The sequence below is a fragment of the Hyperolius riggenbachi genome, chromosome 3, assembly GCF_040937935.1.
Source record: "Hyperolius riggenbachi isolate aHypRig1 chromosome 3, aHypRig1.pri, whole genome shotgun sequence".
In the NCBI taxonomy this organism is placed as follows: Eukaryota; Metazoa; Chordata; class Amphibia; order Anura; family Hyperoliidae; genus Hyperolius; species Hyperolius riggenbachi.
Window position 1 is genome coordinate 376,231,505 of NC_090648.1, and position 8,902 is coordinate 376,240,406.

An 8,902-nucleotide genomic window follows, 5' to 3' on the forward strand; every position below is an offset into this window, starting at 1 on the left:
CAGATTTCCACCAAATAAAATTGATTTTTCTTTTATCCAACTACTTTGTCTCTTCTTCAGCTAAAATATATGTAGCAAATACTGTACATGCAAGTTTATTGCACAAAAGAGAAAGGTTTGCTGATACATAATGTACAGGAAGTCTGCCAGCATACAGTAATCATTCGGGATGCATAGCGCTCATCAGTCTCCAGGGTTTACAAAATAGAAAACTACTGCATTCCTGCAACTGCAGTTTTGTGAGAAGCAAACCTGTGTGAGAGCAGAGCACAGGGCCAGAGAGAGTGTTACCCATCTGTGAAATCAGAAGGTGTGTTGGAAGGATGCAGTACAGTGGATAGAGAGTGTGAGACTGGAAACTTGCTGCCCTGGCCCCATGCTCACACACATGTAGTTTTATTACTCACAACTAGTGAAAAGCTATTTTTTCAGTTGGTCATTTTTACAACAATTTCATCAAACAATTTTCAGTTCAGTTATGCTTTAAGCCATACCAGCCCCGCTTTCACAGTGACAGAAGAATGGAGGTGAGCTCTTCATGCCACATTTGTGAGTGTAAACAAGAATCTACACTGGTAGCGGTTTAAAAATTGAAATGGTGAAACTGATGTGAGCTTGGCTCTCATTGTCATGCAGCTTAGGTTACTTTATTTTGGCCACTAGGCTGCATTATAGTGCTGTACCCTGTAAACTACATTTCTACCATGAGATGGCAGTAGAGCACAATCTCAAGAGCCATTTGCAAACATGCACATAATTCTGCAACATAACAGATAGACATGGATACAATGTTAAATTAGTTTTTTATTTACCAGAAAGTGAATAACAGCGAGAAATGAGAAGTACACCCCAAAATTGCCATTCACCCCCTCAGTGTGCTTTGCTGTCTCACAGTAAACCATAGAAACATGAGATTATTAACAAGGCCACTAATTACTGAGGACTGAAGCAGGGCGTGAATGGGTGATGGTCCTTTGTGAACAGGGATGAAGTGGCTGTTGCTACTTAGAGCTAATAAGGCAACCAGGCTGTGACACTTGGATAGTATCTCTGTGCGAACAAGGGAGGATCTACTGCAGTTCGTTTTCTGCCATGAGAGGGGCAGTGACACTATAGGTCACATATGAGCCTTCCTGTATGTGTAATATGCACAAGTATCGGAGACCAGATATCCTGAAGTGAATTTCCTGCAGTGGGTGGCTATAGGCTGCTGTCTTGTTCTAGTTCATAGTTCAGAAACAAACTCCTGAGACCCAACAACAAATAAGCTTCCTAGCGCTGGTCTTAATAGGTACAAACCACAGTGTTGTTCATTTATAAGAACCTATTAAGTTTTAATGGTAATGGATATTTCTGTTTTATGATGTCCATGTTCAGTAATGTCCACTCCTTATATGTAGACTTTGCTTCCTGATGCTACAAATACACATCACACTCCCCCTGCTCTATGTAGATTTGTCAATTTGATCAGAGAAGAGGAAAATGTAAAATGTTGTGCAATGTTACCTTTATATTAAGAGATGGCTGTTTATACTGTATCTGTACACTAGGTATGGTCAGTGAGATGCCAATATAGTTAATGCAGGATCTTGCAAATTCTGTATGCAGCTTGTAAACGGACCACTCAAATCTCTTTATGAATTAATTTGGTCCATTTTCAATCTGCATGTAAAATTTGCATAGATCCAGCATCAACTCAGTATCCCCTATATCACCAATTAAACTAGTCTCTTCCTCCTTTCAGCCCAGTGCACACCAAAAACCTCTAGTAGATCTGCAAAACGCTAGAGGTTTTTGGAGCAGATTTCAGAGCGATTCTAGGCATGTTTAGAGAGGTTTTCTAAACATGCCTAGTGTTTTTTTGAAGCAGATTACAAATATTGTTACAGTAAAAGCTGTTACTGAACAGCTACTGTAACAAAAACACCTGGAAAAACGCTCTGATCTAGCGTTTTTTAGAGCAGATTTCCACTTTCCTATGCTTTACATTGAGGCAGAAACGCCTCAGAAATCTAAAAAATGCTGCAGCTCTGAGTTTGTGGAAAAAACGAGCCACTCTGGTGTGCACCATCCCATTCACTTTCATTAGCCAAGAGGTTTTCCCCCTGCAAGCGGTTTAAAAAACGCTTCAGAACCGCTCCGGTGTGCACCAGCCCGTCCACCTAAACTTCTTTCTTGCCTAGGGATACAGATAATTAATAAGATGCTAATTTTGGCTTGTATGCCAATTTAATGCAGTTTGTATGTAGCTTGACATTTGACAAATCAAAATCACTAGAACAATGTGCATGATTAGAATTTCAATGGCCAATTCTCCTTAGTTACCAGGGAAAACTGCTGTGACCAGGGACACTGTCCCACCCTTCATTTTCCAAAAGCCAATGAGAGCAACTCAGGTACCAGTGCTGACTGGACACACACACTGCAGCCACACTGACTACAGGTCTGGTCTTCTGAGCTCACAGTAGCTCGGGAACAAATAAGGGCATAGAGAGGGGCTGACAAGAGTCTTGTGCAGTAGTGCTGGTTTATACACACAGAAAACCCTGACGGGATTAGGTTACAAGTGCTTATCGGGCAATGGAATCTTACCAGCGAAATCCAATGGCTAACAAAAGGACCAACAGTTAACTGTATCCAATTTTTTTTTATTTTATCATGTAACTGACATTTACGTGAGCGAATTAATGCCTGAATGTGACATCAGTTGAAATTTTACTTGGCGAGGAAAGCCAATCACTCATTGGCTTTGATGGAGGTCTGACTGGGCTCATACTTCATAAGCTGGTGATATACATGGCCATTGCCTGTCTTCTTCCCAGAGCTGGGACAAGGTCCTTCAGCACCCAAAGCTGAGACACCAAAGTGCGCCCCTCTATCCCTCCGCCCCAGCCGTCTCACACTGATTGCTATTAGACTAAGAGGCGCCCCAGGGCCCCCAACCTCCCCAATACCTTAACCACTTGAGGACCGTGGGCTTTACACCCCTTAAAGGACTTACGAGGCGAATTTTAGAAAAAATGTTAGTTACCTTATTGCAATATCAGACCTCAGGGCAGACGATCAGTGCTTCCCCTGTCAGTATCAAGGGCTCTGTTATCTAAATCCAGAGTTCATTACGGGCCCCGACCCTCTGCAGGGTCGCCTGAACTGAAGAGATATGAATTGCCGCTTTAAACAGCAATGTGAGTTATACTCGTGGCCGCCACACAGCGGCTCCCTCCCCCGCTGTGAGCCGCTGCTATAGTAGGCAGCCCTGCCGGTATCATTTATTCACACGCCGCGGCCTCTCTTCCCCCACCCGCCGAGCAGCCAGCACATCTACCCCATTTTGCGGAGGAATTCTGGACGCCGTCACTGAAGAAGAGCCGCTGGCTCATATTGAGCAGAGACTCACTGAGGAACCGCTGGTGAGCCGGCTCACGTACGAGCGGAGTGCGGATAACAAAGAACCGCTGGTGAATCAGAATCAGATTCTGATTCACCAGCGGTTCTTTGTTATCCGCACTCCGCTCGTACGTGAGCCGGCTCACCAGCGGTTCCTCAGTGAGTCTCTGCTCAATATGAGCCAGCGGCTCTTCTTCAGTGACGGCGTCCAGAATTCCTCTGCAAAATGGGGTAGATGTGCTGGCTGCTCGGCGGGTGGGGGAAGAGAGGCCGCGGCGTGTGAATAAATGATACCGGCAGGGCTGCCTACTATAGCAGCGGCTCCCTCCTAGCAGCGGCTCACAGCGGGGGAGGGAGCCGCTATGTGGCGGCCACGAGTATAACTCACATTGCTGTTTAAAGCGGCAATTCATATCTCTTCAGTTCAGGCGACCCTGCAGAGGGTCGGGGCCTGTAATGAACCCTGGATTTAGATAACAGAGCCCTTGATACTGACAGGGGAAGCACTGATCGTCTGCCCTGAGGTCTGATATTGCAATAAGGTAACATTTTTTTCTAAAATTCGCCTCGTAAGTCCTTTAACCACTTGCCGACCGCACGCTTATACCATGCGTCGGCAAAGTGGCAGCTGCAGGACCAGCGACGCAGTACTGCGTCGCCAGCTGCAGGCTGATTAATCAGGAAGCAGCCGCTCGTGCGAGCGGCTGCTTCCTGTCAATTCACGGCGGGGGGCTCCGTGAATAGCCTGCGGGCCGCCGATGGCGGCTCGCAGGCTAAATGTAAACACAAGCGGAAATAATCCGCTTTGTTTACATTGTACGGCGCTGCTGCGCAGCAGCGCCGTAAGGCAGATCGGCGATCCCCGGCCAATCAGCGGCCGGGGATCGCCGCCATGTGACAGGAGACAGCCTGTCACTGGCTGCACAGGACGGATAGCGTCCTGTGCAGCCCGGATCTCCAGGGGGGGCTAGGTAGGAGAGGGAGGGGGAGGATTTCGCCGCGAAGGGGGGCTTTGAGGTGCCCCCCCCCCCGCAACACCCGGCAGGCAGGAGCGATCAGACCCCCCCCAGCACATCATCCCCCTAGTGGGGAAAAAAGGGGGGCGATCTGGTCGCTCTGCCTGCACGCTGATCTGTGCTGGGGGCTGCAGAGCCCACCCAGCACAGATCAGCTAAGACAGTGCTGGTCCTTAAGGGGGGGTAAAGGGTGGGTCCTCAAGTGGTTAAGGATCAGGCACTTTTTTTCCATTCAGACCACTGCAGCTTTCACGGTTTTCTGCTCACCTCATACAAAACTACCACCTAAAAGAATTTTGGCTCCTTTTCTTGTCACTAATAAAGCTTTCTTTTGGTGCTATTTGATTGCTGCTGCAATTTTTACTTTTTATTATATTCATCAAAAAAGACATGAATTTTGGCAAAAAAATGATTTTTTTTACCTTTCTGTGCTTACATTTTTCAAATAAAGTAAAATTTCTGTATACATGCAGCGCGAAAAATGTGGACAAACATGTTTTTGATTAAAAAAAACCCCATTCAGTGTATATTTATTGGTTTGGGTATAGCGTTTACAAACTATGGTGCAAAAAGTGATTTTTCCCATTTTCAAGCACCTATGACTTTTCTGACCCCCTGTCATGTTTCATGAGGGGCTAGAATTCCAGGATAGTATAAATACCCCCCAAATTACCCCATTTTGGAAAGAAGACATCCCAAAGTATTCACTGAGAGGCATAGTGAGTTCATAGAAATTATTTTTTGTCACAAGTAAGCAGAAAATGACACTTCGTGGCAAATTTCATTTTTTTTTTTGTTGCGAGTTAGAAGAAATGGAAACTTTTTTTTTTTCTGTCACAGACTCACCATGCCCCTCTCTGAATACCTTGAAGTGTCTACTTTCCAAAATGGGGTCATTTGTGGGGTGTGTTTACTGTCCTCGCATTTTGGGGGGTGCTAATTTGTACACACCCCTGTAAAGCCTAAAGGTGCTCATTGGACTTTGGGCCCCTTAGCGCAGTTAGGCTGCAAAAAAGTGCCACACGTGGTATCGCCGTACTCAGGAGAAGTAGTATAATGTGTGTAGGGGTGTATTTTTACACATACCGATGCTGGGTGGGAGAAATATCTCTGTAAATGACAATTTTTAAATTTTTTTTTTTTTTTTTTTTTTTTTTTTTTTTTACACACAATTGTCCATTTACAGAGGTCTTTCTCCCACTCAGCATGGGTATGTGTAAAAATACACCCCAAAACACATTATACTACTTCTCCTGAGTACGGCGATACCACATGTGTGGCACTTTTTTGCACCCTAACTGCGCTAAGGGGCCTAAAGTCCAATGAGTACCTTTAGGATTTCACAGGTCATTTTGAGAAATTTCGTTTCAAGACTACTCCTCACGGTTTAGGGCCCCTAAAATGCCAGGACAGTATAGGAACCCCACAAATGCCCCCATTTTAGAAAGAAGACACCCCAAGGTATTCCGTTAGGAGTACGGTGAGTTCATAGAAGTTTTTATTTTTTGTCACAAGTTGGCGGAAAATGACACTTTGTGAAAAAAACCAAAAATCAATTTCCGCTAACTTGTGACAAAAAATAAAATATTCTATGAACTCACCGTACTAATAACAGAATACCTTGGGGTGTCTTCTTTCTAAAATGGAGTCATTTGTGGGGTTCCTATACTGTCCTGGCATTTTAGGGGCCCTAAACCGCGAGGAGTAGTCTTGAAACAAAATTTCTCAAAATGACCTGTAAAATCCTAAAGGTACTCATTGGACTTTGGGGCCCCTTAGCGCAGTTAGGGTGCAAAAAAGTGCCACACATGTGGTATCGCCGTACTCGGGAGAAGTAGTATAATGTGTTTTGGGGTGTATTTTTACACATACCCATGCTGGGTGGGAGAAATAACTCTGTAAATGGACAATTGTGTGTAAAAAAAAAATCAAGATTGTCATTTACAGAGGTATTTCTCCCACCCAGCATGGGTATGTGTAAAAATACACCCCAAAACACATTATACTACTTCTCCCGAGTACGGCGATACCACATGTGTGGGACTTTTTTTCACCCTAACTGCGCTAAGGGGCCCAAAGTCCAATGAGTACCTTTAGGATTTCACAGGTCATTTTTGTTTCAAGACTACTCCTTACGGTTTAGGGCCCCTAAAATGCCAGGGCAGTATAGGAACCCCACAAATGACCCCATTTTAGAAAGAAGACACCCCAAGGTATTCCGTTAGGAGTATGGTGAGTTCATAGAAGTTTTTATTTTTTGTCACAAGTTAGCGGAAAATGACACTTTGTGAAAAAAAACAATTAAAATCAATTTTGCTAACTTGTGACAAAAAAATAAAAACTTCTATGAACTCACCATACTCCTGTCACAAGTTAGCAGAAATTGATTTTGTCACAAGTTAGCAGAAATTGATTTTAATTGTTTTTATTTTTTTTGTCACAAGTTTGTGAAAAAAAACTTCTATGAACTCACCATACTCCTGTCACAAGTTTGTGAAAAAAACAATTAAAATCAATTTCTGCTAACTTGTGACAGGAGTATGGTGAGTTCATAGAAGTTTTTTTTCACAAACTTGTGACAAAAAAAATAAAAACAATTAAAATCAATTTCTGCTAACTTGTGACAAAAAAATAAAAACTTCTATGAACTCACCATACTCCTGTCACAAGTTTGTGAAAAAAAACAATTAAAATCAATTTCTGCTAACTTGTGACAGGAGTATGGTGAGTTCATAGAAGTTGTTATTTTTTTGTCACAAGTTAGCAGAAATTGATTTTAATTGTTTTTATTTTTTTTGTCACAAGTTTGTGAAAAAAAACTTCTATGAACTCACCATACTCCTGTCACAAGTTAGCAGAAATTGATTTTAATTGTTTTTTTTCACAAAGTGTCATTTTCCGCTAACTTGCGACAAAAAATAAAATCTTCTATGAACTCACCATACTCCTAACGGAATACCTTGGGGTGTCTTCTTTCTAAAATGGGGTCATTAGTGGGGTTCCTATACTGCCCTGGCATTTTAGGGGCCCTAAACCGTGAGGAGTAGTCTTGAAACCAAATGTCGCAAAATGACCTGTGAAATTTTAAAAGTACTCATTGGACTTTGGGCCCCTTAGCGTACTTAAGGTGTAAAAAAGTGCCACACATGTGGTACCGCCATACTCAGGAGAAGTAGTATAATGTGTTTTGGGGTGTATTTTTACACATACCCATGCTGGGTGGGAGAAATATCTCTGTAAATGACAATTGTTTGATTTTTTTTTTTTACACACAATTGTCCATTTACAGAGATATTTCTCCCACCCAGCATGGGTATGTGTAAAAATACACCCCAAAACACATTATACTACTTCTCCTGAGTACGGCGATACCACGTGTGACACTTTTTTGCAGCCTAGGTGCGCTAAGGGGCCCAACGTCCTATTTACAGGTCATTTGGAGGCATTTGTTTTCTAGACTACTCCTCACGGTTTAGGGCCCCTAAAATGCCAGGGCAGTATAGGAACCCCACAAGTGACCCCATTTTAGAAAGAAGACACCCCAAGGTATTCCGTTAGGTGTATGGCGAGTTCATAGAAGATTTTATTTTTTGTCACAAGTTAGTGAAAAATGACACTGTGAAAAAAAAAAAAACAATAAAAATCAATTTCCGCTAACTTTTGACAAAAAAATAAAATCTTCTATGAACTCGTCATACACCTAACAGAATACATTGGGGTGTCTTTTCTAAAATGGGGTCACTTGTGGGGTTCCTATACCGCCCCGGCATTTTACGGGCCCAAAACCGTGAGTAGTCTGGAAACCAAATGTCTCGAAATGACTGTTCAGGGGTATAAGCATCTGCAAGTTTTGATGACAGGTGGTGTATGAGGGGGCGAATTTTGTGGAACTGGTCATAAGCAGGGTGGCCTTTTAGATGACAGGTTGTATTGGGCCTGATCTGATGGGATAGGAGTGCTAAGGGGGGTGACAGGAGGTGATTGATGGGTGTCTCAAGGTGTGATTAGAGGGGGGAATAGATGCAAGCAATGCACTGGCGAGGTGATCAGGGCTGGGGTCTGAGGGTGTTCTGAGGGTGCGGGCGGGTGATTGAGTGCCCTAGGGGCAGATAGGGGTCTAATCTGATGGATAGCAGTGACAGGGGGTGATTGGTGGGTAATTAGTGGGTGTTTGGAGGAGAGAACAGATGTAAACAATGCACTTGGGAGGTGATCGGATGTCGGATCTGCGGGCGATCTGTTGGTGTGGGTGGGTGATCAGATTGCCTGCAAGGGGCAGGTTAGGGGCTGATTGATGGGTGGCAGTGACAGGGGGTGATTGATGGGTGGCAGTGACAGGGGGTGATTGACAGGTGATCTGTGGGTTATTACAGGGAAGCACAGATGTAAATATTGCACTGGCGAATTGATAAGGGTGGTCTGAGGGCAATCTGAGCGTGTAGGTGGGTGATTGGGTGCCCGCAAGGGGCAGATTAGGGTCTGATCTGATGGGTAACAGT